Genomic DNA, 9,145 nt, shown 5'->3' on the forward strand with positions numbered 1-9,145 from the left:
ACACTCTTGCTCTCTAAGATCTTCACGAAGCTTTTGCTTATAACGTGAAAAACCTTTGTTCTTAACACTGTAATATTTGCTTTCTTAGAAGCACTCTAGATTACATAAATCTTTTATCAATTGTTTGTTTATTTCCTCAAGTGACTTTGAAAAGTCTGTATACTTGAGAGGACTAAGAGATTTTTCTCTTAGGCGTTGTTTGTAATCTTTCAAGATTAGTGGATTAAGTCCTTGTTGAAGGCGAAATCACCTTGGCCGGGTGGACTGGAGTAGCTTTGTGTTATAAGCGAACCAATATAAAATCATTGTGTGGTTTTCTTTTTAAAAAGCGCTTATTTTTCCAAACAATTCAAACCCCCCCTTTCTTGTTTTTCTCACCTTCAATTGGTATCAGAGCTCCGGCTCTGTTATTGATTTTCTAATCAAACACTTAACCGTGTAGAGAGATCCAGTACGAGAAAAACAATGGCCCACTCAAATGAAAGAGATTCTTACAATGCTAAGCCTCCTGTTTTTGATGGAGAGAAATTTGATTACTGGAAAGATAGAATCGAAAGTTTCTTTCTGGGTTATGATGCTGACCTCTGGGACATAGTCACAGATGGATATACACCTCCAGTCTTAGAAAATGGAGCTGAAGTTCCCAGAAACAAGATGTCAGAAGATCAGAAACGTATCTTCAAAAATCATCACAAGGCAAGAACAATACTTCTAAATGCTATATCATACAACGAATATGAAAAGATCACCAACAGAGAGACAGCCAAAGATATACTTGACTCTCTGAAGATGACCCATGAAGGAAACTCCCAAGTCAAGGAGACGAAGGCTCTGGCGCTTATCCAGAAATATGAAGCCTTCAAAATGGAAGATGACGAAGCTATAGAGGCTATGTTTTCTAGATTTCAAACTCTTATTGCAGGTCTTAAAGTGCTAGACAAAGGATACACGACTGCAGATCATGTTAAGAAGATAGTCAGAAGTCTGCCAAAGAAATGGAGACCTATGGTTACTGCTCTGAAGCTGTCAAAGGATCTGAACAATATCAGCCTTGAAGAACTTGTTAGTTCTCTCAGAAGCCATGAGATAGAACTAGAGGAGGATGAGCCTCAGAAAAAGAACAAGTCCGTAGCGCTAAAGTCCAGATCTGAAAGACGGAAACCTGACAGAACCAAAGCTCTCCAGGCAGAAACTGAAGATACTGACAATTCTGAACCAGAAGACTCTGATGATGAAGAAGAGTTGTCCCTACTAACCAGAAGAGTCAAGCAACTCTGGAAAAAGAGGAACAACAACTTCAGAAGACCAAGACCCAGAGGGGATCGATCAGAGTCAACTTCAAAAGGTAAAGCTAACAAAGATATTACCTGTTATGAATGTAAAGAAACAGGTCATTACAGAAATGAATGCCCCAAGCTGAAGAAAGACAACTCTAGAAAAGAAAGCTTCAAGAAAAATACCTTCAGAACAAAGAAAGGATTAATGGCCACCTGGGATGATAGTGAATCTGGATCATCAGAATCTGACTCTGATGAACAGGCCAACGTAGCACTTATGGCTACCACATCCAGCAGCTCAGATGAAGAATCTGAAGAGGTATTTTTTGAACTTTCTCGTTCTGATTTAGAATCATGCTTGTCAGAAACTCTAAGCTCATATCAGAAATTAAAACAAAAGTTTAAAAACATCAAAGGCTGTCTTAAAGCAAAATTTGAAGAATATAGAGAGCTTGAGATGACAATTCTAGCACAAGAAGATACAATCAGATCTTTAACATTAGAAAGAGATGGAGCAAAGAGAAAAAGCTTAGAACTAGAAGAAGCGTTGTCTCAAGCACCACAAACCTCAAATAAAATAATTTATAAATATGAAGAAGCCTTTCAAGAATTTCTGAAAAATGGGATAGATAGGAGTATTATGGCATCCATGATTTATGGAGTAAGTCAGAACAATAAAAGGGGAATTGGGTATGATCCTAAGGAAGATAAAACTTCTACCAGTGACCAACTTAAATCTCCCTTTTCATATCATTACACACACACACAAGAACAAAAATTTAAAAATGCTAGAAAACCCAAAGTTATGAGAAACTCTGGGAAAACTAATCTGAAAGGACCCAAGAGATTCTGGGTACCGAAAGATAAGATTATCTATGTTGCAGATATCCTATGCAGCAAAGTTCAGACACCAGTCATGGTACCTGGACTCTGGATGCTCGCGACACATGACGGGAAGAAAGTCTATGTTCCAAAGTCTGGAACTTAAAGACGCTGGATTTGTAGGCTTCGGAGGAGATCAGAAAGGAAGGATCAGAGGCTCCGGAACTATTGGTAATGGTACTCTTCCCTCTATTTCTGATGTTCTTTATGTAGAAGGATTAATGCATAACTTGTTATCCATAAGTCAATTAAGTGATAACGGTTATGATGTGATCTTCAATCAAAAAACATGTAAAGCCATTAATCAGAACGATGGCTCTATCCTTTTCACAGGCAAGAGGAAAAACAACATTTACAAAATAAATCTTTCTGATTTAAAAGATCAAAATGTTAAATGTCTAATGTCAGTTCACGAAGAGCAATGGGTATGGCATAAACGCTTGGGCCACATTAGCATGAGGAAACTTTCTCAGCTAAATAAACTCGAGTTAGTCAGAGGCCTACCTAAACTGAAGTTTTCTTCAGATGCTCTGTGTGAAGCTTGTCAGAAAGGAAAATTTTCAAAAACATCTTTTAAAAAGAAAAATGTTGTTTCTACCTCTAAGCCTCTGGAACTTCTTCACATTGACTTATTTGGTCCTGTGAAAACAGCATCAGTTAATGGAAAGAAGTATGGACTAGTCATTGTTGATGATTACAGTCGCTGGACATGGGTAAAATTCCTAAAGCACAAGAGTGAGTCTCACTCTGTATTCACCAGTTTCTGTTCCAAAGTGCAAAAAGAATTTGACTCTAAAATTATTAGAGTCAGAAGTGATCATGGTGGAGAATTTGAAAACAAAGATTTTGAAGAATTATTTGATTCTAATGGAATATCCCATGATTTCTCCTGCCCTAGAACTCCACAACAAAATGGAGTTGTAGAGAGGAAGAATAGGACACTCCAAGAGATGGCCAGAACCATGATCAATGAAACTAATGTAGCAAAGCACTTTTGGGCAGAAGCTGTAAATACAGCGTGTTACATTCAGAATAGAATCTCTATAAGACCTATTCTAGAAAAGACTCCCTATGAACTGTGTAAAGGAAGAAAACCAAACATTTCATATTTTCATCCTTTTGGATGTTCTTGTTTTATATTAAATACTAAAGAACATCTGAACAAGTTTGATTCCAAAGCACAGAAAGGTATTATGTTAGGATACTCAGAACGCTCTAAAGGCTACAGAGTATTCAACACAGAAACCAAAATTGTGGAAGAATCAATTCATGTCAGATTTGATGATAAGCTTGACCCTGAAAAGTCAAAGCTAGTTGAAAAGTTTGCAGATTTGGAAATCACTCTTGTAGAATCTGATAAAACTCCATAAGCAACTGTCACTCAGAACTCTGAAGAAATTAAATCTCCAGAAATCCCAAAGAAAGTCAAAAGTCGTATCAATGTATCTGAAGATTTGATTCTGGGAAACAAGGACGAACCTGTCAGAACCAGATCTACCTTCAGGACTTCTGAAGATACTCCTCTGGGACTAGTATCTCTGATTGAGCCTACATCTTGTGATGAAGCACTTCAGGATAATGACTGGGTGGCAGCTATGCAAGAAGAATTGGATCAATTCTCAAAGAATGATGTCTGGGATCTCGTTCCTAAACCCAGAGGCACTCATGTCATTGGAACCAGATGGGTTTTCAGAAACAAGCTAAACGAGAAAGGAGAAGTTGTCAGAAACAAAGCTCGACTGGTAGCTCAAGGTTACAGTCAACAAGAAGGTATTGACTATAATGAAACCTTTGCTCCAGTCGCGAGGTTAGAATCTATTCGTCTTCTTGTATCTTTTGCTATTAATCACTCTATCAAATTATATCAAATGGATGTCAAGAGTGCATTTCTTAATGGTTATATTTCAGAAGAAGTGTATGTCAATCAACCTCCAGGCTTTGAAAATTCAAATTTTCCAGAACATGTTTTTAAACTTAAGAAATCCTTATATGGACTTAAACAAGCTCCCAGAGCTTGGTATGAACGATTAAGCAATTTTCTTCTGGAACAAAATTTTATCAGAGGGAAAGTTGATTCTACACTCTTCTGTAAAAACCTTAATAATGATCTCATGATATGCCAGATTTATGTTGATGATATTATTTTTGGTTCTGCTAATATCTCTGTTTGCCAAGAATTTTCTAAGTTAATGCAGGCAGAATTTGAGATGAGTTTAATGCAAGAACTAAAGTTCTTTCTGGGAATTCAAATTAATCAAACTCCAGAAGTCACGTACGTCCATCAAAGTAAATATATTAAAGACGTTCTAAAGAAGTTTGATATGACTGAATGCAACTCTGCAAAAACTCCCATGCACCCAACTTGCATTCTTGAAAAGGAAGAGGTAAGCAACAAGGTTTGTCAGAAGCTCTATCGAGGTATGATAGGCTCTCTTCTCTATCTGACTGCTACTCGTCCTGATATTCTCTTTAGTGTCTGTCTTTGTGCCAGATTCCAATCAGATCCTAGAGAATCTCATTTAACAGCAGTTAAGAGAATTCTTAAGTATCTGAAAGGAACTCCTAACCTGGGCCTGATGTATGAGAAAACATCAGAGTATAGACTCTCGGGTTATTGTGATGCAGATTATGCAGGAGATAGAATAGAACGAAAAAGCACTTCTGGAAATTGCCAGCTTCTGGGAAATAATCTGATATCCTGGGCTAGCAAAAGACAATCAACAATTGCTCTATCAACTGCAGAAGCAGAATATATCTCAGCGTCACTGTGTACAACTCAGATGCTCTGGATGAAGCATCAGTTAGAAGATCTGCAAATCTTTGAGAGTAACATTCCTATCTTTTGTGATAATACTGCTGCTATTTGTTTAAGTAAGAATCCCATTCTACATTCCAGAGCCAAACACATTGAAATAAAACATCATTTTATCAGAGACTATGTTCAGAAAGGGATAGTAACATTGAAGTTCATTGATACTGAACATCAATTGGCAGATATCTTTACTAAGCCTCTAGCTGAAGATAGATTTCTTTTTATCTTAGAACATCTGAACATTAAAAATTGCCCTGAGTAAAGTATGGCATCTGAAAATGTAAATTGAGACTCTGATAAAAACAAATGCACTTCTGCCTCTGACTCTGATACTTCTACCAGTTAAGAAGATATCTGAGTTAGAAAACTCCAGGAACAAACCCCTTGGTATTCCTGAAGATTAGATACATCAACACGTGGAGCTCTGTGCGTCTAACCTTAGAACTTCTAGACAGCTGTCAAAAGAAATTCAAAAGGCAGACGTTTGAGTTCTCCTCGAGCAGTGTGCGTACTGTGGGATTAGACATTCATTAATTAACTGTAATCATTTTTCCCCCCAAGCGTGCTTACTTGAGCGTTGTGCTAACGCAATTTAATGTGTCGTTTTGCATGTGTTTTACTTAGGGTATATAAACACTTTTCTCACATTTCACACACTTATCACTCTCACTCACTCTAAAACCCTAAACCTCTCTCAAGCATTCTCTGAAAGCTCTTCATCTTCATCAATCTTCTTCTCCTTCACCATGGACGCTCAACAACAACAAGTCTTTAACTTCTCTCAAGAAATGGAATCAAGCTCTACTGCTCAAACCTCAAGCATTCCAACACCAACGGTTACAGGCGTCACCATCACCCCTGTTTACAAAGAACCCCATGTTCTTGACCGTGAACAACATGTTAACCTTTCAACCCCTTTTGAAGGACTGGACGTGTTGTGTGAATCACTAGTTGATTTTGACAACTTGAAGAGAAATGGCGTTGATCTTACTGAAGAGCTTCGCAAACAAGGATGGGAAAACTACTTCCAAAGGCTCTATGGTCCTGTTTACCCTCTTCTCATCAAGGAGTTCTGGAGATTTGCAGATGCAGATGACCACTTCATCGTATCCTATGTTCTGGGGGTAAAGATTGTTATCACTGAAGGATCAATTGCCTCCTTACTAAACATGGAAAGAGCTGGAGGTAAAAGGATTTACAACATCCCTCCTAGGTCAAAGCGCATTACTGATGTAATCAATCCAACAATCTTCAAACCCAACATTGAAGGAAATCCTTCAAAGAACAATGAGCTACATCAGAACCTCAGAGTGTGGCTGAAGATCATTCTGGGAACTATTCACCACCGTCCAGCCTCTAACTCTTCTGACTACATCAATGCAGACCAGAAATGCATTCTGTATTGCATTCAGAAGGGTGTGAAGATCTGCCTCCCTGCTCTCCTTTTCAGATATCTGAGAGATTCTGTCAGAGAAACCAGAAACAACATGAAGCCCAGATCCTACATTCCTCTGGGAAGATTGCTATCTGATGTCTTCATTGAAAATGGACTGGTAGATCATCTGGAGAAGACCAAACTGATGGATGATCTGGCAATAGATGTTGGGAAGCCTCTGAACGCCAGAAATCTCAAGAGTATGGGGATAATTAAGAAGATTCAAGTCAGACCCTCTCTGGACACATCCTGGGAATCTTTGAAAGATCAGAGGAAGATGCCTCATGGCCTTGCCAGGTTCTTCAAGAATGAACCCAGAGATGCTGTTGCTATCTATCTTCAGCGTCTGCTGGATGATGGTGTTGACATCTCTGACTTCAGCCTCGACGACTGTCTGGATTCAGAGGAAGACTTCGTCAGATACAAGAGAGGTCTCTCTGAGAAGAAGATAGCACCGCCGGCAAAGAAGGCCAGACTTGGAGAAGCTTCTGGAAGCAAATCTTCAGCTCCTCTGAATATCTCTACTGGTACGTCTGTTCCTCCTGTTACCTCTAATCCTCTGATGGCTTCTTCTAACCCTCTCTCTTCACAACCTATTTTTACTACCTCTGAAATCCCACCTTCAACCACCAGAACCTCCCAACCTTCACCAGTTCTAAATGTAGCCCGTACATTCATACCTCCCTCTGAACCTAAACTAACTCACCAAAGCACTTCCTCTTCATCATCCTCAGAACCAGAATCACCCCCATATGTTTCCATCTCTTCTGACCCAGAATATCCTGACCCTGATTCCCCAACCATAGCCACAATTTTTGCTCATAAACTTGCTTCACAACACCAAACACAAACACAATCTGAAGCAACTTCACCTCCACCACAACAAACAACCACCATACCTTCTGAAACTCAACCCTCTGAACCCCACACCTCTGATATCACCCCACCAAACATCTCTGCTGCACCTGAAGCTGAAACTGAACCCTTAGATTTAAACCCTCTTTACGCTTCACCCCAAACATCTGAACCTCAACTAGAAGCAGAATCTGAACCCCAACCTGAATCAGAATCTGAACCTCACACATTAAATCTCAGCCCTCCACCTCATACCTCTGAACCTGAACCTGAACCTGAACTTTCTACACCTACCCTTGAGGAAGCCATCATGCAGGTAGCAGAAGCTTCAGTACAAAAGGTCAAGTCTCTGACCACTACCTCTGAAATCAGTGATGATCCTAAATCTGTAAGGACACACTGGAACAGAGTCATTGGCTGGATGACCTCTGAGTCTTTTAGACTGAAGAACATCTCTGAACAAGTCAGAAATGGCTACATCAGAGATGCTGAGGCAAGACTCCAGGAGAGACTTGCCAGAGAAGCTGAAGCCAGAAGGCTAGAGGAAGAGAGATTGGCCAAGGAAGCTGAAGAAGAAGCAAGAAGACTGGAAGAAGAAGAAAAAACTCGTCAAGCTGAAATCCTAAGGGAAAAGGAAGCTGAAGCTAAGGCTCTGGCGGATGCAGAAGCACAAGCTGCTGCTGAAGCTGAAGCTCAGCAGGCTCTGACTCTGGGGGAGTCCTCTTCTGTGATCCCTATGGTTCTTCAGACTCTGAAAGAACTTAAGCAAGATCAGAATGAACTCCGGGCCAGAATGGACAAGCAAGATACTGTCAACGACAACATCCAGAATATGCTTGCAATGTTGCTTCAGAGAATGCCTCCGCCTCCGAACCCTTAGGCACTTAGGATTTATTTTTGCTTGCCTGTTGTTTTTATTTTCTCTGAATCTGATGTTTTTCTAGCTTCTGTTGCCTTTGTGCTTCTATCTATGAATTCAAGTTTTTCTCTTTACCTATTTTTTTTTACTATGTCTTTTTGATTCTGACAAAAAGGGGGAGAAGTCATTAATAGCTCTGATGAAAATATTGTCTAATTACCTTAAGCATTCTGCAACATATTTTTTTTTCTTAAAAATAATTTTATCTAACTTGGACTTAAGAAATTGCAGAAAGCTTCAGAAACCTCATTGCTTGGAAGCTCTGGTAAGAACTTCTGAACTCCCTAGCACTAACTCAGGGGGAGCTTCTGTCTATCTGATCTGATATTTTATATGTTTCATCTGCTAATTAAGATTGTTTTGTCATCATCAAAAAGGGGGAGATTGTAAGAACAAAAATTGTTCTACAACAGATTCCTTGATTTTGATGATAACAAAGGATGAAACCAAAAATGACACCCTAACGAAAAGTTTCTAAGTGTGCAGGGTTCTAAAGAAAGAAGGAAGAAATCTGATGATGTCATCAGATACAGAACCAGATCAGAAGCATATTATCATATGATCAGAAGCATCTGAAGTGGAAACAAGTTCAAGAAAGTCTAAACTCTGAGCAAAACAGCAAAGTATCAGAAGCATCTGAACAAGTAGCAAACTCTAGAAGTTCTGACTCTGAACAAAGGGTTGTCCAACTTCAGAAGCTCTTGGCACTATCTGAAGAATCCATCAGAACTCTAAAGAGATCAACATCAGAAGCAAGACTCCAAGATTCTCAGATACACAAAGACTCTGATTATGAATTTGCTAATCATGAAAGAGTAACGTTAAAGTCAAGTAAAGATTTGCAAATGGATTTCCTAATTAAGAAAGAGACGTTAATCTCCAATTTCAATAAAGAAGATACTACTTGTGGTAAGTAGTCATTTCAAGGAGAGAAAGTTATCCTGCAGAAGCTACTTATGTTATGG

The sequence above is a fragment of the Lathyrus oleraceus genome, chromosome 7, assembly GCF_024323335.1.
Source record: "Lathyrus oleraceus cultivar Zhongwan6 chromosome 7, CAAS_Psat_ZW6_1.0, whole genome shotgun sequence".
NCBI classification, from domain to species: Eukaryota; Viridiplantae; Streptophyta; class Magnoliopsida; order Fabales; family Fabaceae; genus Lathyrus; species Lathyrus oleraceus.